The sequence below is a fragment of the Corvus kubaryi genome, unplaced genomic scaffold (assembly GCF_017639235.1).
Source record: "Corvus kubaryi isolate FWS band 111438036 unplaced genomic scaffold, C.kubaryi_AGA036_p1.0 37337, whole genome shotgun sequence".
Taxonomy (NCBI): Eukaryota; Metazoa; Chordata; class Aves; order Passeriformes; family Corvidae; genus Corvus; species Corvus kubaryi.
The window spans coordinates 536170-561544 of record NW_024581110.1 but is presented as its reverse complement, the minus strand read 5'-3'; the positions used below and the strand labels follow the sequence as shown (position 1 = coordinate 561544).

The window sequence follows — 25375 nt, the reverse complement described above, 5'->3', positions numbered from 1 at the left end:
GAGGCGGCTCAGACCGCGCCGGAGAGGTCTCGGCGCAAACGGCCTTGTCGGCCCGCCACGCCCCCACAGCACAGCAAGAAGCAGCTGCCCCGTTCCTTTGCAAGGCTCATCCGCCCCCAAATGGGCCCATTTGGCGGGCAAAAGCAGAGCTGAGCCCGGTGGCCGGTGGTGGTTTTGGGGCCTGCAAGGCCGTTTGCGCCGAGACCTCTCCGGCGCGGTCTGAGCCGCCTCACCCCCCAGGAGGAGCTGGAGATGCTCTGTTTTATCAGAGCTGCTGACCTCTTACCCTGCCGCAGGCCAGCCGAGGCTGGATCATGTCTGGGCTAATCACCGGGGCTGCAGAGCCGCCAGGGGCTGCACCCACCCCGGTATGCGGGAGCTCAATTTCCCAGCCTTCCCTTCTTTTCCCCCTTCTTTCTGCATTTTCTCCCCCTCTCCTCTCTGCTCAGTCAGTCTCACGTTTCTCACATCTCCATTTCCCCACCGGCTGCCATCCCTCAGCCACCCCGAGCACCCCTCCTGTCCCTCCCGTCTGGCAGGACAGGTTTGCTCGTGTGTGGTCTCACACCTGCGGCAGCAGTGGGGATTCTGCCTCTGCTGCCCGGGCACCGCTCAGTGATAACAGCGACAGCGGCAGGAAGGGCTCTGGCCAGGGGACATCAAACAGGAGCCGGAATGCTGCGCTGGATGATGCTGGGCGGGCAGCCCAGGAGCTGCCAGGGAGTTGGCGTGGGCAGGGGAAGAGGCAATTGCTTCCTTTCTTTCCAAAAATCGATTCTTTCTGCCAAAAAAAATAAAAGAGCAGAGAAATCAATAACTCTTCTATTTTTTGAGTTTCTGAAAAGTAGTTAGAAAGAAATCTGGAAATGGGAAGGTATGAGCACACAAGTTCCCAGGCTCTACCTGCAATTTCTTCTAATTATTAATAATTTCTGCCACGAATTTCAGTGTAAAGCACTTACCTCCTCAGAGCCCTTCTGCCGAACCCATTTATTTACAGAACTGCCTGCAAATCCCAACACAAGCCCCTCAGCTGCGTCAAACTTCAGCTCGTTTGCTGAACTACCCCCGATTCCCAGGGAAATCCTCTCCCAGGTGCTGGCTGGAGGAGCTGCAGCCATGCCGTGCCTGCCCAGGAATGCTCGGCGAGCCCGGCTGGGGTGAGAGGCTCTGCTTTAATTTGCAGTAATGAGTTCCAGGGTGATTAAACTCGCGGAGTGCCAGGTCAGTGTGGGGCATTACCACGCCCAGGGCTGTGCCTCGCTGCTCCCTCTGCCATTTCAGGGCTCGGGTTCATGGCCTGTCCTGGCAAATCAGCACCAAAGCAGCCCCAAATGTCCAGGGGAACTTTCCTGAGGGGCACCGAAGGCATGGCGAGGCTCATCGCAGCTCCCTGCCAGCCGCGCCTGCTGCCGAGCTCCTGGGGACATCTGGTGCCTTCTGCTCCGTGATCCTTGGCCCTGCTGAAGTCCCTGCACCCTGGAGGAGCCCACTGCTGGGAATTCCTCCTGCAGGAATAGCTCCTGTGGAACTGCTCTGGCAGGATGGCTCTTAATGTGGGAATAATTACAGCTTTTTAAAGGCAGAAATAGATTTGGACCATGGGGAGCTCTTCCAGTCTCCCCCTAGGCCTTCTGAGATCTTTTTTCCTGTGCTTTTAAGGGGAATTATCCAAAGGAGGCCACTCTCCTTTCAATTTATGGGATCAGTGCTTAAATACGGCTCGGCTGACAATTCAATTAATTGATTCAATTTGGGGCTGGTTTGCAAATAGCTCTTCCAGGGCTCTCCCCAAAGCTGGGATTTCTCCTCTGCACTGGCTCTGAGCACCCCAATCGGCACCCAGGCACGTGTGGGGTGACAAGAGGAAGGTCAGCAGCATTCCCTGCTCCAGATCCCTCCCTGCTGGATCTTTTTCACCCTGCTGATGCCCAAACACACCCCATGGACTAGCAGCAGCAGCATCCTCCCCCGATCTTGTTTTCAGGTGGGGAAACTGGGGCACTTGAAAGCTAAATGAGCCTCTTTAATCCCAGCCAGGAAAAGGCAGAACTCAGCCTTTAGAGTAACTCTGATTTCTATCATGCCATTTTTAGGATGATGGAGAAGACACAGGTCCCTCCACAAAATGAACTAACATTGCCAAGGAGTTCCTTGTGCTGTCAACTTTTCTAAACAGCAAGAAATCCAAATTTTTGCAATGAGCTGCTCCAAAACCCGAACATTAAGGAGACAAAAAGGCAAAATCGGGGCTTGAATCTCAGAGTGCTGAGCCTACATTGTGCAAGGCACAGCAGCCAGCCCAGAGAATCCCTGTCCGTCTCCATCTGCCCGGGAATGACAGAGATGGATGCTGGGGCTGTCCTCCCAGGAGAGAGCTGCAAGCTTTGGGAGCCCCTGATGAAGATGTAAGAGCCGTGTTTGACACGCCAGCTCTTTTGTTGGGGCACTCGTGGCTCGTGCCACGCGCCTGCCAGCCAGGAGCCACCACGGGCCTGCCCAAAAGGGTCACCGGGACTCGTGGCCCCTTTTCTGCCTGCAAAAAACCCTGGGGCGATAGGAAATCTGCCCAGAGAAAAGCTGCAAGAAGCATTTTTTGTGGGCACATGTGGTAAAAAGACCAGAAAACAACCAAGGTGTGTAACAGCAGGGAGAGATGCAGAATGAAATGTTTGCTGGCCCCGCAGAAGCGGGGAAGGCTGAGCAGCTCAATCCCCAAGGGGCAGAGCTGCTGCCCTGAAGGAGTTAATTCCCCGAGCAGTGCACTAAGTGGTCAGCAGCCCAATAAATTACGGCCTGGAAAGACAAACCCCAATCATCATTAGTCACGGCTCATTGGCCTGTTAAGGCTCCTCAGCCGAGTTTATCTCTTCCCTCCTGTCCACCCGCAGCCATATTTCATGCTCCGAAAACAGCTGACCCTGGGGGTCAGCCAAATGAAAGCCCCATTCAACAGGTCCTCCAAGGCCCGGCCACAGAAAAAAACAGCCGAGGTCAGAATAACACAGAGCTGCAGGCAGCCCTGGGCCGCTGGCCGCCCGCAGCAGACGCTCCCCACACGCTCAAGTGACCAGGACATGTTAATCCGCTGCAGGATCAGCAGGGTCAGGCCGGGGCTGGGAGGAACAGTGGCATAATTAGGTGAGGGTGACCTCCATAAAACAGTAATGGGCTTCCAGAGCAGCCCATGGTGCTTTGCACCGTCTTCCCGGCTCCTTGGGATGGAGGGAGGCCTGAATGTTGTCCTTGCTCCTGCTGGTGGGCACCAGGCCCAGCGTTTCAGCACTCAGGGTGATTTTAGTGGGAAGCGTTTTAAAAGAAAGGAGTGGGGGGAATGTCTTAATTTCCATTAATTGCCATTTAAAAAAACGCCAGGGAAATATTTGGAGCAGTTGGAAGCTGAAGCAGGAGGTGTGGAAAGGCCCTGCCTGCACATAGCAGCAGGAAAAGGGAGGGGAAAGGGGGTGTTGAGGAATAAGGGGGGTTTGAAGAATGGTTTTGTAGGGTGTTATTTTCCCAAAACCCTGGGAGTTCACGCACATAGGTTTGGGAATCTACCTTGGAAGAGCTGGACAACTTGGAGAGGGATGAAGGGAGAGGAGCTTCAGGCCAGCCACAGCTTCATCTTCCTCCACAGGATGGTTATAAAAGTCTGTGCTGGAGGGCACAGAGTGGCTCAGGGCGAGCTCATGGTTTTCATGGCAAAGGCATATGGCCACCTGAAAACTCCAAAAATGCTCTTAAAATAAAATTTAATGCCATGAAATTAAAATCCTGGAGATTAGCAAAAAGTGAGAACACTCACTCTTCAGCAACACAGCGGAGCAGGGCTTTAATTCTGGAGAAGAGATTCTCTGTGGAGGGAAGAACAAGATGGTGAGGAAAACACCTCAGATTTTACATTTTGGATAGATTGGGTTTGAGCCAGACTGGTTTGAGTTTTTGACTATGAAAGGGTTTATGGCAATACCGAGTGAAGTAGTAAACATTTCAGAAATAATCCTTATTTAAATTGATGGATTGAGACTTAAGGGTTTGACTAAGGAACAACAGAGATCAAATCAACTCCTGTTTTACCAATCCCTTGGAAGTCAAACTCCTGTTTTCCAGCCCTTTGGCTGGCAAACCAGCATCACCTTTAGGAATTCAAAGCTGGGCCAATACCTGAGACCAGGGAAACTTCGTGGAGGTGTTTATTTCTGGGGATTGAAGGTTTTCCTGCAGCAGCAGGAGATGCTGGTGCTGCAATGGGCCTCCTTCTCCCACTTCATGAGCAACCTGCGCACCTCCAGATTCTTGTGCACCTCCAGATTCTAACAGGCTCTGGAAGAAGAGCTGGAATATCATTTCCCTGGAGCTGGAGGTCAAATCTGGGGCTGAGCCCACTTTGCCATCCACATCTCTGTTAAGGAAGGGTTTAAAACCAGCTCCTCTGTGATCTCTGTCATTGAGCACATAAATCAGGGGCCGCTGGCTCAGGGCTTTCCCTTTTTTTCCAGGGAAGCTGAGGGAGGGGTGAGTATCAGGGATAATTCTGCTGAGGTAATTCCTGCCCAAAGCAGCTGTGGGGGTCACATTTTAACGCAGCTATTTGTCTGCCTGTTTGTTGCAGCGTGTTGTGGGACGTTTTAACACAAAGCAATGGAGAGGGTGTGATTTGGGACATCCCATCTCCCTGCTCCCTCCCTAATTCCAGGGATGATAATGATGGGAGGATGCCAGAGGCAGGTGTGGAGCATCCCAGCCCTGGATTCTCTGCCACAGCCGCAGCAGAGCTCAAATGGGGGAAAGGGAGCTGAAAAAGGGGGAGGAGGAGGGGGCTGTGTTTCCTCCTCTTCCTGGGCTGGAGAGGGGGCAGCTCCTGGCTCTGAGCACCATTTGCAGCCAGGGATTTACAGGATTTGGGGAAGCCAAGGCAGGAGTCAGCACTGGATGGTGAGGAGAGAGGGGAGGGAGAGGTGTCCCCGTCCCCAGAAGGCCGGGGTTGGTTCTGGCTCCCAGGGATGGAGGATGGGGTGTCTGGGAGGGGGGGGCTGTCTGGGAAGCTCTGCCTGAGGGATTTTGGGCAGCACAAGGATGTGAGGGAGGTGTTAGGGAGCTGGGGAGCTCTGAAGTGGGGTCTCTGTCTCTCCCCCCTTCATCCATCCAGGGTCCCCCAGCTCATAGCTCCTCTGCTCTGTAACTTGGATGACTGAACAGCGTCATCCCTTTCCCTCTGTGGGTCCGCCAGGAAAACTTCCAACAACCAAAAATAATCTGTTCTAGATAAAAATCATGGGGCTTTCCACAGGATTTGTTTTTTCCCTCTACTCAGAGACAAAACCTTCACTCCAACAACTCATTTTGGGAGAGTGCTGCAAAGCCTGATCCCACCTGGAGCCACAGCCTCTATTCCCAATGGAGGAGCCTTTTTCTGCCATCCTGGATGCTGGGACGGCACTGAGCCTGCAGCCAGGGAGCAGGGGTGTCACCCCATGGGTGCCATCCCCATCCTGGAGCTGCTGGAGCAGGCCTGGCTCTCCCAGCTTGCTGCAGGTGTTTGTGGGAGCCCAGGGAGCTGAGCCGTGATATCCCAAACCCCGGCTGAGCACTCCAGAGCTCCCTCCCCGCCGGCCACGGGCTGCTTGGAGGACAAGGAGTGACTGGACATGGGATGGATTTGTTCCTGGACCAGGGAGGTGAACATGGTCAGCAGAGGAAGGGCATGGAGCTGGCAGCAGGTAAGGCTTGGGATTCGCATCCCTGTGTTCACAAACTGGTGGAAAAGCAGCCCTGGAAGTGAGGCAGGAGCTGGGACACATCTGGCTCTTTATTCCCAGGCTATAAGGAAGCCATTAGTTAATTTAAATAATTACCTTCTCCTGGTGGTGTTTCCCGTGCTGCCCCAAGCCAAGGGCGAGAGCTGCCGGGCCCTTCCCTCCTCTCCCTGTATCAAACGTGCCTCCCTCCCTTTTCCTTGGGCAGAAGCAAAGGCTATCCTATTTCCCCCACCTTTCCCCTAAGCCATCTCGCCCTTGCCAGGCTATCTGTGGAGTTAAATCCCGTTCAATCCGCTCCTTTGGAAGGCCTGGATCAGCAAGGCGCAGTGACAGCGCATTCCCACGGCGGGAGCCGGGAGGGGATGCAGCAGAAACGCCTGAGCAGGACGTCAGGCCCTGCGCTGGTGGAAAATTTACAGCCCCAGGCTCGGGCTCTGGGCCCCCTTTTCATTCCATGCGACACCGAGCGAGCGAGCCTGAGCTCCCCCCGCGTTTTCATCCGCTCCAGCGGGGCTTTTCCAGCTCCCAGCACCACGGGCTTGGGAAGAGGGGCCACAGAGATGCCAGCTCTGGCCAGCAGCAAATCCAGCAGATCCAGGAATAAAGGGCAGGCGGTATTTCATAAGCTTAGGATGGGATTTAGCTGTCCAGCAGAGCCCGGGAGAAGGAGCTCAACCAGCGTTTCCCCAGGACCGGGGGATTTGCTGGAGCTCTGCTTCTCTCTTGTCCCCAGGTAACAGAGGCATTTTTCAGCTCTTTGCTGGCTCCTCCATCGTCCTGCCTGTACCAGCTCTGCCAGCACGGAGCTGTGGAATATCCTGAGTGGGAAGGGACCCACAGGGATCTCTGAAATCCAGCTCCTGGCTCTGCACAGGACAGCCCAACAATCCCTGAGAGCCTTGGCCCAACGCCCCTTGGTCCCTGCCAGGCGTGGGGCTGGGCCCATTCCCTGGGCAGCCTGGAGAGCGAGATTTTAACAGCTGCCTTCCAGAATCACTCTGGAGTTTGGGAAGAGGGTTTGTCTGGGCCCAGGACTGTGTGGTGATGTACAAATGAGGATGCAGAAGAGGGGGGATGTCCGCTAGAGCTGCTTGCAGGTGGATTTCCTCCTCCCAAGGCTCTCAGGGAGGACAAAATGGGGATGTTGGAAGCTGGCAGGACAAGGACTGGAGATCTCCAGGGGTCCCTCCTAGCCTAGTGCTTCTCCAGATGCTGGAATTAAGTGGCCTGATGGGTGCAGCTGCCTGCAGACACCAAGGCAGGTGTTGGGATGTTTCCTTTTGCTTGAATGATCTCACACCTGGCACTTCACCCCTGCCCTCTCTCCTGCTCTGCCCCCAACTCCTCCACTCTCCTTCCAAAGCAGAACTGCCAGAGGTTTTGTTGTTCCCGGGCTGCCTTCCCACCCCTCTGCTCTCTCCCAGGAAATGCTTCCTCCTGTGTCTCAGCACGTTTCCCCTCCCCACGCTCGGGCTGCCATTCCTGTCCCATTCCAGTTCCACTCTTCCCTTCCTGAGCACGCTTAGACTGGATATTAGGAAGTATTTATTCCCTGAAAGGGTGCTCAGGCATTGGCCAGGCTGCCCAGGGCAGTGGTGGGGTCAGCAGGGATTCAAAAGGGAGGGAGGGAGGGGTTTAAAAGCCGTGTGGCACTGGGGGACAGGGGTTGGTGGTGGCCTTGGGGGATGGTTGGATGGGATGGTCTCTGAGGGCTTCAGGATCACAAAAATCCTGTGATTCTGTGGGCCACGTGGAATGTTCCTCAGACCCTCTAACAGCAGGATGGAGTTTACAATCCCCACCTGGGCTTTGTGGTGTCCCCAGGCCCACCCTGGCAGCGCTGGCACTGAGAGGAGCCTGGAGCATCCGTTCCCAGCCTTTCCGAAGGTGGGAGCTGCACGGCCCCGCCGGGATGCCCACCCTGCCCAACCATGCTCCCTGCCACACAGCTTCCCCTGGGCCTGGCCTGCTCTGGCTGGACTGTGCTGGCTGAATCCTGGGATCTCAGCGTGGTTCCAGCCCAGATGCCAGTGTAGGAACCAGGACATCCCCTCACCCATCTGCTCCCCCCCAAGCCCTGGATTTCATCTCCAGCTCTCAGCTTTGAGTGGCAATATTCGCTTGGGCTCTGAGCCATCCTCTCTGCCCTCTCCACCACGTGGAGAGGTGGCAGCTGGTTCAGCAGAGCTGCTGGGGCCCTTTCCTGCCCTGCATCCCCTAATTGGTCAAGTTGAACGTGGCTCCTCCACTTGCAATTTGTCAGGGCTTTATCTGAACATCTGCATCCCGGCCTCTTATTAAGCCCTTAGAAAAACCAGAAGTGTCTGATGGCTGAATAGCTTTAAATTTGGAAGCAGAGTGGGAGTAGATGGGAGAAAATGCATTGCCCTTGATGTAATCATCAGAGGAGGACAGTTCTGAACAATGACCAGATCGTCCTCGCCCCAACGATGACAGCAATTTCTGACTTATCGCCCCCCAGCACTATATTAAGGCACTGAGATTGCAGTGTTACTCATTAGCACCACATCTGCTGGAAATCAGCGTGGGGAAGGCTGCTGAGGGTGCTAAAAAGCTTCAGGATGGCACAGGGAGGACACTCCCCCAAAAGGGAGAATAATGTCCTTCCCCTGCTGGGGGTGCTCAGTGCTGGTGGGCCAGGGCGGGCAGCCCTTAGATGGAGCTGGTGGGGACAGCAGGCACTGAGAGCTGCAGGTCCCAGGTGTGCCCACCCACGGGGGCTTGGCTGAGGCTCTTCCCTTTTTCCTGCCTGTTCCCAGTGGTCTCTTCCCATGCTGGCACAGCTCTCTGCATGGCACACCAGGTTTAACCCGTGTCACTCTGCCCTTCCACACCACGGCATGAAGATCCCATTTCCTGCATTTTGAAGTTCTCAAGTATCCTCATCTCAATGCAGTCATAGGGAAAAACTTTGATTCTTAACAAACCCAGATGGATAAAGGAACTTTGTGCCATCTATCCCGCCTTGCACCGAGACCTGCCCCGCCCTGGCTGCCCCCAAAAGCCCTCACCTTGCTCAGATTCCTCTGACAGCTGAGCTGAACTTGTGGATGACTTCAGGAGGGACTCCCTGATTTTGTTCCCTGCCTGGCCTGGTGAGCAGCCAAACTCCACGGCCCTCCTGGTTCACAGGCTGGAGGAAAACCTCCTTGCGGTGTCTTTGCTGGTTCTGAGGTTTAGCAGTTGCAGCAACATTTGAACAATTCTTCAGGACCGATCCTTGACTTCTCCAAGCAGTTTTGGTCCCCCAGAGAACCAGGGATCGGGAACATTAGGGCTCCAAAGGTATTTCATGGCCTTGTGGCTAAAAACGCAGAACTGTGAGGATCTCCTGGAGCTGCCGTGGTGGATTTTCTTCTGTGTGAAGTGAAGGTGATTTCTGAGCCTCCCCAGCCACCGCAAGCCGCGCTTTGATTCCCAAGGATGATGTGGAGGACGAGGAGCGCTGCTGGCAGGCTTTGTGCTGATGTATGGCTCTGCACAAGGGTCCAGAAACCCCATCCTGCCTTCCTGGAGCTGCCCTGCTTCCCTCAGGAGCCAGGGCCGCTGATCTGCAGAACCTCAGCTCGAGGAGCTTTCAAAGGACCGCTTGAGCAGCTGGTGTGAACCATCCATCAGTGCTCCTGTCTTCGCTCCAACCCGCTCCGTTCTGGGCTGCCTTAACTCAGTTATGATGAAATTTCGAGCAACTGCTCCTGACAAATGAGACTTCCTCCAGTGGGTTGCTTCTTTAAACTGTTAACACATGCTTAAATATTGTCAGAGCTCAGAAGGAGAACATTTAAGCTCCCAAAGATCCTTCATTATCAAAGGCAGCTGCTGGCCTGCAGGGGATCCCTGCCGCCCAACTGTGCGTCCGTGGGAGAGTATCCTGGCAGGGATCCTTCAGTTACAGGAACGAGGGCAACTGCCCTGGGAAAGGGGCTGGAGGTTATAATAGCAGGGTGGAAGTGGTGGAAACGCAGAGTGGACAATGCTGGCATCCAGGACCTGAAGGGAATCTACCAAGAAAAGATGGGAAGGACTTTTTACAAGAGCCTGCAGGGACAGGACACAGGGAATGGCTTCCCAGTGCCAGAGGGCAGGGCTGGATGGGATACTGGGAAGGAATTGTTCCCTGGGAGGGTGGGCAGGCCCTGGCACAGGGTGCCCAGAGCAGCTGTGGCTGCCCCTGGATCCCTGGCAGTGCCCAAGGCCAGGCTGGACAGGGCTGGGAGCAGCCTGGGGCAGGGGGAGGTGTCCCTGCCCATGGCAGGCCATTGGAACGAGGTGATCCCTCCCATCCCAAATCATCCCAGGATTCTGTGACTTAGGACTTCTCCCCATTCCACATGGACCTTAAGGAGCTTCAGTTTCCAAGGAAAGGTCTTGCAAGGAGAACAAAGGTTTTGTGCAGCCCTGTCCCAGCTCAGCTGCCCGACAGCCATGGCCTCTCCGCCCGTCCTGCGAGGGAAGAGCCCCCAGGAGATTTCCCGTCCGCTCCTCCCAGCCTTTCCCGCCCCAGCTCCCACCGGTGCTGCTGTGACAAGTCTCTCTGGAGGGCACCAGGAGCTCTGGTGGCAAATACTCATTAATTGATTCGCCGGGACCAAGGAGGAATCCAATCCAATTAGAGATAAATAATTGATGCCATCGAGCGCCGAGATTGGGACGTTATTGATCAGGGGCACGAGAGGGGCCGACAGCTGTTCCTGGTGTCAGCGCCATGGAACCTGAACTGAGACAATGACCCTTCAGCAGCCCCTGGGAGGGCCAGGGGACACCAGCCCCAGATGAACCATCTGAGGTCTCCACACAGCACAGAGGAAACCACTTGAATCCTTTAATCCTTGGCCTCTCACACTGAGGGCCTTGAAGGAGCTCCTGAAGATTTCAAAGGATGCCTGAGGTAACAACTTTAGGTGGGACCTCAGCCACAGTTTTCAAACAGCCATTGGTCATCCTGCTAAACCCACACCCTGCAGAGAAATGAAATGTCCCCTCCAGCAGCACCAGGAAGGAACTTGGTTGGACGAGTAGGGCAGGGCAAGAAATAATTCTGCCGCAGCTTTGTGCTTTGGTGGCTCCAGACAACGTGGAAAGGAGCAAGAGGGAAAATCCCAATGAGAATGTGGCCCTAAAGGTACCCTACCAAGGGAGGGAGAGGGGGAGGAGGTTGGGGGCTGGTGTGTGTGGGGTGAGGATTGCTTTCCTGGGGATTGCTCCCCTGTGTCTATTCCCAATGGAGGGGCATTTCAGGAGTCAGGTCTGGAATGAGGGCAAGGATTTTTCTGAGGAGGATCAGAAAACTGTGGGCTCTGCCCACCCATCCCTTTCAGCCTTTTAATGGCTGAGGAATTGTTGAAAACGTGTGAACCAGATGGAGATTTACCCCCAGCTCTGGTGGAATTTGGATTAGTGGGTCCTTACAGAGCTCAGGGAGAAGAGGGTGAAGCTGTGAGTGGTCCAGAGAAGTGAGGATTGCTCACTGATATCCCCTGGAACGAGCACACGGTGATCTCAGGCAAAGACAATCTCTTATTTCCACTCCAGGACATTTATTTGGGTCAGGGTAGGGAAAGTTGATTTACTTGCCAAGGTCCCACGGGGCTGGTGAAAGCACAACTGCCACACGTTATGGTGTGAGCATCCTGACCCCGCCCGGTGACTGTTTGTTACACTCGGCCACTCGGGAGTTTTCTCTCTGCCCCCTCCCCTAAATCCACTCGAGTGAATTTGCCCTGAGTGCTGCCGGGCCCTGTAAAACCACAGAGAGGGGATGGAGCCGCAGGGATCTGGGACCCAGCTCCTCGCAGAGCTTCCCAGAGCCTGCGGAGGGGAACTCCTGAAGCTCTGTCCTCTGCTCAGGGCCTCATTTCACACCTCATCTGCCAGGGGTGGGAGTCGTTCACAGCATCCCAGAATCGGTTTGGAGGGATCTTAAAGATCATCCAGTGCCACCCCTGCTGTGGGCAGGGACACCTTCCACTGTCCCAGGCTTCTCCCTTGGACACTTCCAGGGATCCAGGGGCAGGCACAGCTTCTCTGGGCACCCTGTGCCAGGGCCTCACCTCTCTCACAGGGAACAATCTATTCCCAGTATCCAACATAAACCAGCTCTCTGTCAGTTTGAAGCCATTCCCCCTGGTCCTGACACTCCAGTTCCTGATGAACGGTCCCTCTGTGGTCTCCTTGCAGCCCCTTCAGATCCTGGAAAGCAGTTCTGAGGTCTCCACTCAACCTTCTCTTCTCTCAGCCTGTCATCATCCTCGGGCCCTTATCTCCAGCAGAAGCAGGACATGGATCTCCAGCAGGCAGGGCTGAGGTTGCCTGTGATGATCCATAAGGTGGAGGGCATGGAGGATGAGCCTTAGGAGGGTGCCCCTCGTTGACAGGAGGACAAATTCTGATTTCTTATGTTGGATGAAAACAGAGCCAGTGGATTGGAGCCTGTCCCTGGGGCACTGAGCTCCCCTCTCTGGTGCCCAGGGACAGCACCCAGGGAGCGGCTGGAGCTGGGCCAGGGCAGGCTCAGGCTGGAGAGCAGGGAAAGGTTCTTCCCCCAGAGGCTGCTGGGCACTGCCCAGGCTCCCCAGGGAATGGGCATGGCCCCGAGGCTGCCAGAGCTCCAGGAGCGTTTGGACAGCGCTGCCAGTGATGCCCGGGTGGGGTTGTTGGGGTGTGTGGGGAGGAGACAGGATCAGGAGTTGGATCAATGGTCCTTGTGGGGCCCTTCCAGCTCAGGACACTCCATAATCCAAATGGTGCTCTCCAGCCCTACATTCCCAGCTCCGGGCCAGAGCCCCTTGGCTTCCCAAGCCCCAGAACTGCCTTGTGAGCCGCCCTGGGCTGTACCGATTTGCGTCTGTGCCGCACCCTGCTCCCAATCCCCGCTGGCTGCAGGGCTCCTGCCTCACACTGGCCGGACTCCGCTGCCTCGGCACTTTGGGATTGGCCTGGCGGGTTTTTTCCAGGCAGGAAAAGGTTGTTCTGCTGCTGGAAGCGCCATGGTAACAGCCCCGGGAGCGCTGCTGCGTTAAACCCCGCAGCACGAGGCGCTCCGAGCACGCCAGCTCCTGCTCCTAGGCAAGGAGGGAGTTTTCCTTTGTATTTATCCCCCGGAGCCTGAAGCACCAGCCTGCTCCCTGTGCATTGTGCCGGCACAGCAGCCCCATCGCCGGCGATCCCAGGGCAACGAGGTGCCAGGATCCCAGCAAAACCCCCCGCTCGCAGCATCCGCGGCCGCCGGGGGCTGCGTGCGAGCCCAGGGTGTGAAAGCAGCCCCAAGGCGCTCCCCGTGCTGCAGCTGCTGCATTAACTCGCGTTCAGGGCGCTCTGCAGAGCACTAAAAGGGATAAAAGCAGGGGGAAATCATCTCCCAGCCTGACCTGGGGCTCGCAGCACCCCTTTTCTGCGCGCACGCTTCCAGGTAACAGCTCTTCCCAAGAAAATCCAGCGTCTTTAGGAGGAGCAGGTGCTGTGCAAAGGCAGCAGCGGGGCCCGCAAATGGAAAACTCCTTCGCACGCGGATGGGAAACGCGTCCTGCTCCGGGGGAAGAGACCTGGGGGAGGTTTGCTCCCACCAAGGTGGTGCTGGCTGCAGAGATTTGCGTGTTTAGTGACTTCATGCACATCCACTCACCCGCTTCCTTCCCCGGCCTCGCAGGGACTGCTCGTTATTTGTTTTCACAGCTAATCAGAGCCTCCCCGGGCTCAGCCCCCTGATTAGGGAGAGAGGGCTGAGCCCACAGGCAGCCACGGTGGAGGATGCCCCGGCGCACAGGCTGACCCCAGGCCGCCCTGCAGACCCCACGCTGCAGTCGGGACATTATTTACCCCGATATTGCAGCGTTCTCTTAAAATATATTGAAGGAGAGATTGGGAAAATGAAGTGCATAAGATTTATCCTGCACCAGAGGATTTCAGCATCCAAGAAAGCCAGAGAGTCCAGTCCCTCAGACTTAATAGAAACCTCCTGCTTTATTAATGTTGCCTGATTTTTTTTTTTTTCCCTTGTCCACAGGTCCTGGGCAGAAAGTCAAAGCTGTATTTGAGGAGCTTTCCTGGAGGTTTTCATTAACATCAGGGCCAGGGAATCCACTGCAAATGTAAAAATAATAGATTTGAGAGCCCTAAAAGGATGGAGATTTACTCACTGTGGAAATATTAGGGAGAAAGTGGGAGTGGGAGGTTCCCAGGGCCCGGCGCTGCCTGGCTGTGAGCTCTGGAAGCTGCCCGAGGAGCTGCTGGGAATGGGAGAGGAGGGAATGTTGCCTCCGAGCGGCTCTGCAAGGCAGCTGCGGCTGCTCCGCTGAGCAGCGAGCTCCCAGAGCCGTGGGTATCCCCGAGAAACGGAGAATTTCCTTCCCAGGGTAACGGGAAAAGGAGGATGGGGAGCTTTCATCAGCCACGGTGCTCACCCTCGGAGCTGGAGGTCCGGGGTGATGCTGATGCCCAGCAGGTCAGGAGGGACCCACCGGAGCGGGGTAGGAGAGAGGGATCGCTGCTTCCTGCTGTGCCCGCTCCTTGTGGGAATGCTGGGACCGCGTCCCCTCCTTCCCAGGGCCTGCTCCTGCGCCCCACACTGAGCGCCAGGCCACACTGTCACCGCCGGTGGCGTCACCTCTGTGCCCAACCTCGCCTGGCAGAGCTGCGAGAGCCGCCAGCGTGGCACAGCTCGGTGGGCGGCAGGGTCCCGGCTCCGGCTGAGCCCGTGCCCAGGAGCTGCTGCACGGAAAGAGCCCCTCTGCTCCCGGACAGGAAGGGTCTGCCCTCCCCACTCCGCTCCGCCCTAGAGGCAGTAACCTGCTGAAGCTGCTTGGCACGGGCTGGTTTTACGGTGGAAAATGGGTTTAAGATGGGTACCGCTTCCTCTGGAAGGAGGAGTACAGCCTTTAGCTCTGTGGCATCCTCCAGGTACAAGTGAAAACCCTCAGCCAGAGCTTCCAGCCAGCTGAGACCGCTGGGTACCAGAATTCCTGGGGGATGGAGGGACGGAGAAGTGAGATTTCCGTCCATCTGGGCAAAACAGGCAGCGAAGCCTCTGGGTGCAGATGGAACTGGCTGCAGGCTCGGATGCCAAACCAGCCCTCCGAGGAATCCTGGGGAGCCCCTGCCAAGCCCCGCTTCCCTGGGAGGCGGCATCCGGCGTGCCCCGGAGCGCTTCAGCTCCTCCACAGCTCCTCCCTCGGCGCTTTTCAGCAGCTCCGCAGCCCCCCAGCCCCAGCCGGCTGCGCTGGTGGCCCGGGGGCTGCAGGCATTTTCCCAGCGCTCTAATCTAACAGCACCAGTGGGAATGTTTACAGCACGCTGCCACTTGAGGGCTTATCAGCGCCGCCGCCTATCTCCCACCGCCCCAGCCTGATAAAGGGAGGGGCTGCTGGCACCCGGGGGAAGCGCCCGGAGCAGGGGACGGAGCTGGGGACTGGCCAAGCAAACCCAGCAGGGCTGCGGGACTTCTCCAGGAGCCCCTCTGTGTCACCGAGGATGTGCTGGAGAGAAGGAGCAGGGCAGATCCTTTCCCGAAGGGTCCCACAGAGCAGCTTGGGAGCAGCAGCGGCCAGGCCCGGGGCAGAGGGAGCATCCCGTGGAGGGGTGATGGGGTGTGGGGGCACGGAAGCGCATCCCTGGGAAAACTAGAGGCGGGTCATAGGGTCATGTAGGTGGGAGTATCAAGTCCAAGTGTTATCCCAGCACTGCCGAGGCCACCACTGCCCCACGTCCCCAAGTGCCACATCCACACGGCTTTTAAATCCCTCCAGGGACGGGGACTCCACCACCACTGCCTGGGCTTTGCTGAAGAAATTTTCCCTTTTATCCAATCGAATCCTCCGCCGGTGCAACCTGAGGCTGTTTCCTCTTGCTCTGTTAGTGGGGGGGAAGGGTCTGACCCCACCGCAGAGGGCGGCTCCAATATTTCCATCAAGGAGCCAACTGCTGACACCTGCCTGCCCTAGGAACAGGTTTTCCCTAAATTCCGTTCATCAGCTGGGGATAAAACGCAGCTCAGCTGGGGCCGCACTCTCTGCATTGTGCCGGGGCTGAGCTGCAGCATCTTGGGAGCGTCCGCACGGATCCTAAAGGTCCCGCTTATCCACCTGCAGCGCTTAAACCGAGCAGAGTTCGAACAGACTTAATTTTTTTTTTTTTTTTTTTAACTTTAGGACAGGCAGGTGTCCTGACGTGTCCTTGCGGCTACCAAGCAGCCTCTGTCCCCCCTGCGCATCCCTGGTTCCCGGCGCTCCGGGCGTGGGACACGCCACGATTGCCCTCTAGTGGCCCCCGGCCCGGGCAAGGGGCGCTCGGGTCCCGGGGGCTGCGGGGTCCCGCTCTCGACCCCCCCCTGCCCCCGCCCGGGATCCCCGCCCCGCTCAGCGCACCCGGTCCCTGTCCCCTGCGCGTCCCCCGGGCTGTGCCAGGAGCCGCCGCTTTTGGGATTCGGGCTTTTCCCGGGATCTGGTGTGCAGCACGCCTGGCTGCAGCCCCCGCACGGCCCTTGTGTCCCTACCCCATCCCTCGGGCTGTTCCTCAGCCTGGCAGGTTCCCCCAAGCAGGGAATCTCAGACTTGAGGGTTCGGAGGGTGGTAGGAACAGGGAATTCATTCTGGAGGCTTCCCCGGCTTTATTTTGAATGTTTTTAGTAGAATCACAGAGTCATGTAGGCTGGAAAAAACCTTTAGGGTCACTGAGTCCAACCAACCCTTCCAGTCACCACAACCCCCCAGGGATGGTGACAAGCCGGTGCCAGTGCTTGATAATCCTTCTGGTGAAGAAATTTTCCCTAATATCCAACCCGAGCCTCCCCTGGCACAGCCTGAGGCTGGTTCCTCTCCTCCTGATGGCTGCTGGCTGGAAGAAGGGAGTGATGTTTTAACAAGAAAGTGGCTGCTGCTCCTGCCAGTGTGGCCAGGAGGGATCCCCAGGTCCCACGTGGGATCCAACAGAGTCTCCCAACACAAGAAGCAGAGGAAATGGAGAGGTAAACTCAGGGAAGGAGGGAAGTTTGCAAAGGGAATGGACTGGGATCCACTCCTGGCATTGATGGAGGACGCAGGGAGAGAGAGGCTGGAGAATCACTGCGGACTTTCAGCAGTGCTGCGAGAACCACGCACAGCACACTCTGCCCGTGTTCACCCTCCCCCTTTATCTTAACACGGACCTTTTGGAGAGCAAAAACATCCTGCTCTTCCCAGAGCTCTGCTCCCAAGGTGTTGTGCTGGAGGAATCTGTCGAATCTGTCCTCTGGTGGGGCTGGCTGCTGCTGTTCTGCTCCCTGCAGTAACAGGAACCGTTTGCGTGGCTTGGCAGGACCTGCTTCACCCCGGCCAGGAGATCACAGCCCCATTTCTCATCTATGAATAAATCAATACAGCCCTGGCAGGGCTGGGAACACGAGGGAATAGAAAGGAAGGTTTCCTTCCTGGAATGCTCCCTCCTCGGTGGGATCTCCCAAGGGACCAGGCAGAGGAGAGGGTGAAATGTCCTCCCGTTCCCTGCCGATGTTTCTGGAGAGGTTGGAGACCCTGGGCTCTTCCTCCAGCCCTGGTTTATGTAGGACAGGGATGGGCAGCACTGGGATCATGATCCCTGCGTGTCCCACGGCCTGCCATGGAAAAGGAAAAGGGCATTAGGCAGGACTTTAAAATGCTTGGAATTTTTTAATATGAAGGTGCCACTAAGGAAAACCTTAGATAATATCTTTTTTCTCCCAAAAAAGAAGGGCAGGGAAGATGTGGGAGCACATCCCCAGTGTGTGCAAACCACAGCCTGGACTGTGACACCGAGCACAAACTGCAGCCACGGGTGCCAGGTAAGGGGAAAACGAAACTGGGCTGTGGATTGCAGGGAAGAACACAAGGGCAGGGGCGAAAAACCTAAAAGAAGAGACTGGGAAAGTGCTCTAGAAAGTCAGAAGAACAGGTGGGAAAAAAACCCAACCCCAGGACAATAACGGGGGAGAGGAAATAGCTGGGAGAAAGCAGAAGGAAGTGGAGCCGTTGCAGGGGGTTTATTGTTCTCACCTGGTGGATTTTATGTCCTCCATTACCTGAATCTGTCCCTGGGTGACTGTAGGGTTTCATTAACTCTCTCTGTGACCCTCTCAAGGGTTTATGGCCCAGGACAGACCCCAGTGGCCATCACCATGCAGAGCCAGTGTCCCAGCAGCCCACAGATGTCCCCAAGCCGCAGCAGCACAGGGGCCCCTCGTGCCTCTCCAGGCTGCAGGGCCAGAGCTGGTGGTGCTCAGAAGTCATTGCAGGGGCCTGGGTGGTGTTTCCATTCCTGCCCTGGAAGTTTGGAGCAGAATAGGAGCACAGGAACATCCCTTAAAGCTGATTTGGCAATGCAGAAGTTGCTTGTGTCCCTTCCCACAGGCAGAGGGGGAATGAGGAGGTTTTGGGGAGGTCGTGAGGAGCTGGGCAGGGACAGCTGCAGCTGAGCCCTGTCCACAGTCCGTGCCTGCCCTGGGGTTTTTCCCTTGCAGGGAGAACAGGGCTGAGGGAGTCTCACTTCTGGAGCTGCGGGCTCTGACTCTCATCCCTCAGTGAGCCCAGTGCCACTCGGTGCTGTATTTTGTGCCTTCCAGACTGAACTCTGGATCCCCCAGCTGCCCCTGCCGGGGCTGATCTCCCCTTCCCTGACCAGCACCATCCCCCCCAGAGGCTCCCAGCCCCCAAACCCAGTTCCCCCGTGCTGCCAAGGCCCTGCCCTGCAGATCCCTCCTCCTCTGCAGTCCTGGGCTGGGTGAGGTGCCCTTTCCATGGACACCCAGCGGCAGCTGCTGCTCAAAGCCTGCTGTGATGCTGTGCCAGCCCTCCAAGCGTGGCTCAGGGCACCTCTCCTGCCCACCGGCCTGGGGGGAGCAGGAGCCAAGCCCTGGAGCACAAAAGGGGCTGTGTGGCTGCTGTTTGCCCTCCGAGAGCTGGAGGAAACTTGGCAGGGAGAAGAAAGCCTTCAGAAGCTCCTGGGACAGCCGGGATTTACGTTAAGCTGCTCTCAGGAAAAAAGGGAATCTTGAGTGGGAGCAGGTACAGCAGAAGGGATGTGGGCAAATGGGATTTGTCTCCATATATCCGAGAGGAGCAGTTCACTGTCACAACTGCAGTTTATGTGCTCGTGAATTGCCTTTGTCACCTGCGGGAGGCTGGTTCTGCTCCACTAAGACACCACCTTTGGTTTCGGAGGGGGTCTGGAACAAAAACACCTCAGCCGCATATTTTTAACCTGAATGCCTTTAACTTCAGAGAACAGCAAGAAGGATTAAAAGCCCCAAAACCTCTGTGAAAGAGGGCATGGTGCACACATCTGAGCTGCAGAGCTGGAGAACGCGGAGGCGGCCGTTTGGAAAGAGGGGCAGAAGGAGAGCGAGCTGAGAGACACAGAGCATGGACCCCCTCTCCACGGGGCAAGGAGGGCTCTGGCCCTGTGCCAGTGTCCCGGGCTCAGGTGAGATGAACTTCCCTGGGGGTGAACAGCCTTGCTGTGAGTTTATTCCGTGCAAAGGGCGGGGCCGTGGGTTCTTTCAGGGCTGTGCTGAGGGCAGGCTCTCCCCAGCCCGACAACAAAATGGATCTCCACCCTGGCCGGGCTGAGCGGGGCTGAACCCGCTGTGGGGCTGGGACGTGGCCAGGAGGACGGTGGTGTGTGCTGGCCAGGCCAGCACAGAGCTGGCATTGAGAGCCAGGAGCCTGCCAGGCAATCCCTGGATCTCAGCTCCCTCTGGGAATGCCTGTCCTGGTGGTCCAGCGCTCAGAGCCTCACTGTGAGCGCTCCCAGGCAGAGAAAGGCACAGGGAAGGCTGAGGAGGGTTTCCACAGCATCTCGTGACTCCTCTGACAGTCAGATCTGCATGAGGGGATTCTGCTGCTTGCTTAGGCTCTCCTGAGACCCACCAGCATCTTGGGAATTGTTTAGGCTGGAAAAGATCCCTAAGAATCACCCTGAGGGAGATGATCCCCCCTCTGTCCTGGTGGAGCATTGCACCCAGGTCTGGAGTCCTCAGCATGGGAATGGTGTGGATCTGTTGGAGCACATCCAGAGGAGGCCACAGAGATGCCCAGGAGGCTCTGGAGCCAGGCTGGGAGAGCTGGGATTGTTCACCTGGAGAAGAGAAGGCTCCAGGGAGACCTCAGGGTCCCTTCCAGGGCCTAAAGGGGGATTATAAAAAAGTGGGACAATGACTTTTTCCAGGGGCAGATGGTGCTAGGACAAAGGGGAAGGGCTCTAAGCTAAAAGAGGAGAGATTTGGATTGGATGTTAGGAAGGAATTGTTCCCTGGGAGGGTGGGCAGGCCCTGGCACAGGATGCCCAGAGCAGCTGTGGCTGCCTCTGGATCCCTGGCAGTGCCCAAGGCCAGGCTGGACATTGGGGCTGGGAGCAGCCTGGGACAGTGGGAGGTGTCCCTGCCATGGCTGGAACGAGATGATGAACATCAGCTCTGGTTAAACACCCTGGAGTGCTGGGGGAGCTTTGTGGGGCTGCTCTGGGCCTGAGGCCTGCTCCTCTCCGCAGCCTTGTTGGCCAAGAACATTCCCTGGGGTCACCAGCTCCCTGCTGCTCTCCCGGCCCTTGGCTGCTCCCCAGATTCCCTCTGCTCCCCCGGATCCCAGGGTGTCCCTCTGCCCCCCCCCCCCCCCGATCCCAGGGTGTCCCTCTGCCCCACACCTGATCCCAGGGTGTCCCTTTGTGCCCCTCCCCGATCCCAGGGTGTCCCTTTGTGCCTCTCCCGATCCCAGGGTGTCCCTTCACCCCTGCTTTCAGCCATTTGGCTCCCTGTGCCAGCTGCCCAGAGTGCCCAGAGCTGTAAAATAAACCCAGAGTGGCACCATTCCTTGGAAGAAAGCAGCTCATGCCCCACATTCCCTGCTCTCCCCTTTTCCCTCCTCCACCTCGCTGCTCTCCAGGAAATCTCGGGACCAGTGATTTATGGGCAGTAAAAGGGAGAAGGAGCCTGACTTGGGACTTGCTTTTGTGAGGCCTCGGGGGAGTTTTGTGGGGCTCAGCTTGCCTGGAAGGTGCTCAGTGCTGGTGGCTGCAGGTGGGAGAGCCTTGCCCAGCTAAGAGGGGAAGCAGAGGAGCGTGAAACTGTGGGACTTGCTCAGGCAGAGTGGGCAGAGGGGGAGCAAAACCAGCTCGTGAGTGCTCTGAAGTTGAGGATGGCTCCAGGCAGAGCTGGCCCAGCTGCAAGCCATTCTCCAGACAAACTAACGCTTGCCACCAAATGTCCATACGATTTTGTGGCTCTGCTCTATCCATCACGCCTAATACGTGGCTGCATAAGCCAGGCTTAAGTAATGAGTTGTGACAGGCTGTACATTTCTGGGTGATTATGGCATGTGTCATAAAGCAACGAGCTGGAGGCAATAATCCCCTGGAAACACATTGCCCCGGGGTGTCCTGTTACCCTTCCGAATGCGAGTCACAAATGAAAAAGTAATGAAAACAGCCAAGAGCTCGAGCCACAGGTAGGGCAGGGCTGTGGGGGGATCAATCTTCCAGCCCAGGCCGTGGGGATCACTTAGATCCAGCACCCACTGTGCCACCCCACGGGTGCTGCCGACAGCCAGGCCCTGGGTGCTGCCGCTTCTGCCGCCAGGATCCTGGAGAAGCAGCTTTTCCTCGGTGCTGTGAGGGTTCTCCCGGGCTGTGCTCACCCCCAGCTCACCTGGGTGCTTTCTCCGCTCTAAACCCGTTCGGTGAGAGCTGAGCTTTGACTGGGCTGGGCTGCAATGGCCCCAGGGGGTCCCTTCCAGCTCAGGGTGTTCTGGGATTCCTCTTTTATTCCTGCACTTAAGGTGGAGCATCTCGTGAGTGGTTTGGGATAACAACCTCGCCTTTGTTACCTGGGCTCCAGAACTGGAGCGGGATCTCAGAGGGGGGAGGCTGAGGCTGGCACTTGGCTTTTCCTTGGCTCTCCATCTCCTGGCCTCCACTTGCTGCACCCTCTCCTTTTCCGGGGAATAGGAGTTTTCTTTCCAGAGAAAGTTGGGAAGAACAACTCAGGGAGTGGCCTGGAAGCACAGGGATGTGCTTGTCCTGCCTTTTGGACACAGCCGGGAGTGACCCACTCTGAACTCAGTGTGGACCTTGAGCACGAGGTTGGACTTGAAACCTCCCAAGGGCCCTTCTGAGATGGAATTCCCGTGATTCCATGGAAATTCGGTGCATTTTGGGGGTGTTTAGGAGCAGAAGTTGCCTCTCTTTTCCATGAAATCTCACCCACAGGGAAACCACTGCCACCAGGAGAAGGCACCAGTCGTTCCATGGGGTTTTATCTCCTTTCTCAGCCTCATTTGCATCAGATAAGGGATTGATCCAGAGGTTTGTGGGAGGACTTTCACCACCACGTGTGTGATACCAACAATCGTTTCTGTGGCTGTGCAGAGAGTTCCAGCTCCCCATGATGAGCCCAGGAATGTCTCCAGCTCCCTGTTCTTCTCTCCACAGGAGCAGCAGAAGATGCTGGGAAATTACAGCACAAGTTTATTTCTTCCCTCTTTTTTCTCTTTTTGTTTTCCCCAAGCTTAAGGAAAACTCCCAACAAAGAAAACTTCCTTTTTCCCCTTCTCACATCAACACGATTTGCCGGGTAATGACAGATGGAGGGCCAAGATGTGCCAAATGCCAGCCTGGAAAGGTAAAAAGCTTTGATATTCCACAGGATCCAAGGCCTGTTTGCAAATTTGGGGCTTTTCAGGAAAAACAACTTGTCACCAGTTCGATTTTCTTGGCTCGCCAGGAGCGGAGTCTTTTCTATCAGCTGCCTCAAGTTTTTGTTTAAGAGAGAACTCAAAACTGTTGGTGGAAATGAGGGGCTTTTCCTCCTCTTTTCCTCCTGTGGGAAAAATCCAGGCTGAGGAATTCCAGTGCCTTGAGAGCTGACTGAAAACTGCAATTTTTTTAGTTTGAAAACAACAAAATGAGATTTTCCCCTTCTGCAAAACAATCAGAAACCAGAGTTTTCCATGCAGGAAAATTGGACAAAAGCAGTTAAGTGTGGAGGAAGTCTCAAATGCTTCCTGACTCTGGGAATTATTTTTTTTTTCAAATCATTTGTTTCAATAAAAATCTGACATTTCAATAGGAGAAAATGTTTTGTTTGGACTTTTGTGTACATAGTTGAAATTTACCAGCATCAAAATGCGTTCTGACATTTAATGTATAATAATATGTCATGAGATATTCGAATATGCTTCAAACAAAGGGGTCCAGAGAAATAATGCCCAGAGTGAAATGAAATATTCCAGATCTGGAAAGTTGAGGAAAAGCTTTGTCCCTCTTCAAAAATTTCATAGAAATGGACAAGTTCTTGCAAAATATCCTGATTTTGAGCCAAATGTGGGTTTGGAAGGACCAAGAGCTTCACCTCCAGGAGCTCTTTGATGAATTCCTTTGGATCCATGGCTCTCCAGTTCCACTTGGAACTCCAAAATGGGCTCTTTTTTGGTCATTTCCCCCAATCAAATTATCCCTCCAGAAGGAAAGACAAAATTGGTCATTATCCTCATTTTACTGCCTGGGAAGCCAAGTTGTAGGGAGGGAGAGCGGGAGGGGAAGCCAAGATTTAGTGGCCAGCTCGGTGCTTCCCACGCCGTGGATGCTCCTCCAAGCCCGAGCGAGGCTCTTCTGGGGGAGGGGCTGGGGGAGGGACTGGGGGAGTGAAAGCCGCTTTCCTGGGGCTCTGCTGGGCTGCATCCCCAAAAAACTGGGATTTTTACACACTGCAGCAGGGCTTCTTACTTCAACCTATTGCCATTACCCAGTTTGGGTTTGCCATTACCCAGTTTGGGTTTGCCATTTCCCAGTTTGGGTTTGCCATTTCCCAGTTTGATTTTGCCATTCCCAGTTGAATTTTGCCATTTCCCAGTTTGATTTTGCCATTTCCCAGTTTGATTTTGCCATTTCCCAGTTTGATTTTGCCATTTCCCAGCTGGATTTTGCCATTTCCCAGCTGGATTTTGCCATTCCCAGCTGGATTTTGCCATTCCCAGCTGGATTTTGCCATTTCTCATTGAGTTTTGCCATTTCCCAGTTTGGCTTTGCCATTCCCAGTTTGGTTTTGCCATTCCCAGTTTGATTTTGCCATTCCCAGTTTAACCTCCCTGGCAAGGAGCTGCCCCCCCCGGAATCCCCGGAACATTCCCCAATTTTCCGTGCGTTTGCTGCCGCCCGGCAGCGCGGCCGAGCCGGGGCAGGCTCAGCCTTGGGGGGAGGTTGTGTCCCGTGTCCTCCGGCTCTCCTTGATCCTGATTTCAGGAGAAGCTTCCGGAAAACAACGTGACAAGTGGCGTTTGTCCCGTCACTGTCAGGCTTTGTCCCGTCACGTCACCCTCCAGAGAGCTGCAACCCGACTTGAGCGTTCAAACCTGTTTCCTTTTTATTTTTAAAGTGCCTGGTTTTCCCCCAGGGAATCTCTGTAGTCCTTGGGAAGACTCAAGGGTGACAGAATAAACTGAATTTTTTTTAATATTAATGAGTTTAAAACTGGTTCAGGCTGAAAGGGAACATGGGGAACACGATTAATTTGATTTTTTCCCCCAGTTCCTATTGGAAACAAATAAATAACCTTACGGAATGGCATCCATAAGGGGTTTTTATCATGGAAACAAGTTTTAATAAGCAAGGCACTGATGTGGGAGCTCCCTGCATGCTGAAGAGAGGTCTCTAGTGAGGCAGCTTTAGCTGGAAATTGATAATAAATGCAATTTCCAAATCTCAGTTAATCACAGCAGCTTTGCCCTTGGGGCACGAGGCACTTTGACCCCAGACCTTGGGGGAGTTTTGGGATGGGCTGGGATTGAGGCACCTGGAGCAGGATAAGGTCCCACCTTCTGGCTGCCAGGGCCTGTTCCTCTCCTTGGCGGAGGCAGCAGGAGGAAGTCTCCACAAGGTCAGCTGAATTCAGATATTTCTGCTTTTGTTGTCCTTTTCCAAGCACCGTTCCCACTGCTGCATTTGCTGCTGGAGCTGTGTTCCCATCCTGCTGACGAGTGGGAGTCTGGCCATTCCCAAATCTTCGGTCTCCCAGCGCTGTTCTCAGAGGGATCTGACTCCACAGCTCCCGGGAGTGTGAATGAGCAGGGCAGCTCCGAGGTTTCGCCCAGCTGCAGTGACACCAAAATCATGGACGAGGAATCCCTGCGGTGCCGTGGCCACCAGAGGCAGGGCCGGCCGCCATTCCCAGCCAGCTTCCAAACACTCTGACAGCGGGCGAGGCGGGAACGAGGGAAGCAATAAGCTGGGTCCTGGGCCACAAATGAGGAATTAATTGAACACTTGCTTTTAATTTCCCCCCGTCCTGAGCCCAGCTCGAGATCCCTCTGACAGTGCGCTTCCCACGGGAGGAAAGGGGCGGGCTGACGATTTTTCCCTGTTGGTTGGCGCTTCCATCGTTTTCTGCTTGCTTCAGGCTCTTTCTTGCCAGTTCTTTCCTCCTTTCCCACCAGCTCTTCCCCTTCTCCAAGCGTGGGGAGCTGGGAGGAAGATTTGGGGCTCTGCCTTTAGCAGTGCTGTCTGTGGGAAAGATGTCATCGGTATCAGGGAGTGGTGATTTAGTCAATCCCAGAATTCCAGAATGGAATTTGGGTGGGAAGGGACCTCACAACTCATCTTGTTCC

General features: G+C 55.7%; 1 long non-coding RNA gene across 2 annotated transcripts; it reads left to right on the top strand.

Annotated features, from left to right (window-relative positions):
* The first annotated feature begins 59 nt into the window (after positions 1-59).
* On the top strand, positions 60-22839 carry LOC121666073. 2 transcript variants are annotated; one of them, XR_006016566.1, is made up of 4 exons: positions 60-368; positions 502-10902; positions 13783-19205; positions 22206-22839. It is a non-coding gene; the product is annotated as an uncharacterized LOC121666073 (long non-coding RNA). The 2 variants fall into 2 exon arrangements; XR_006016567.1 differs by having other exon boundaries at positions 60-5720; positions 8540-10902.
* Positions 22840-25375: the final 2536 nt, after the last annotated feature.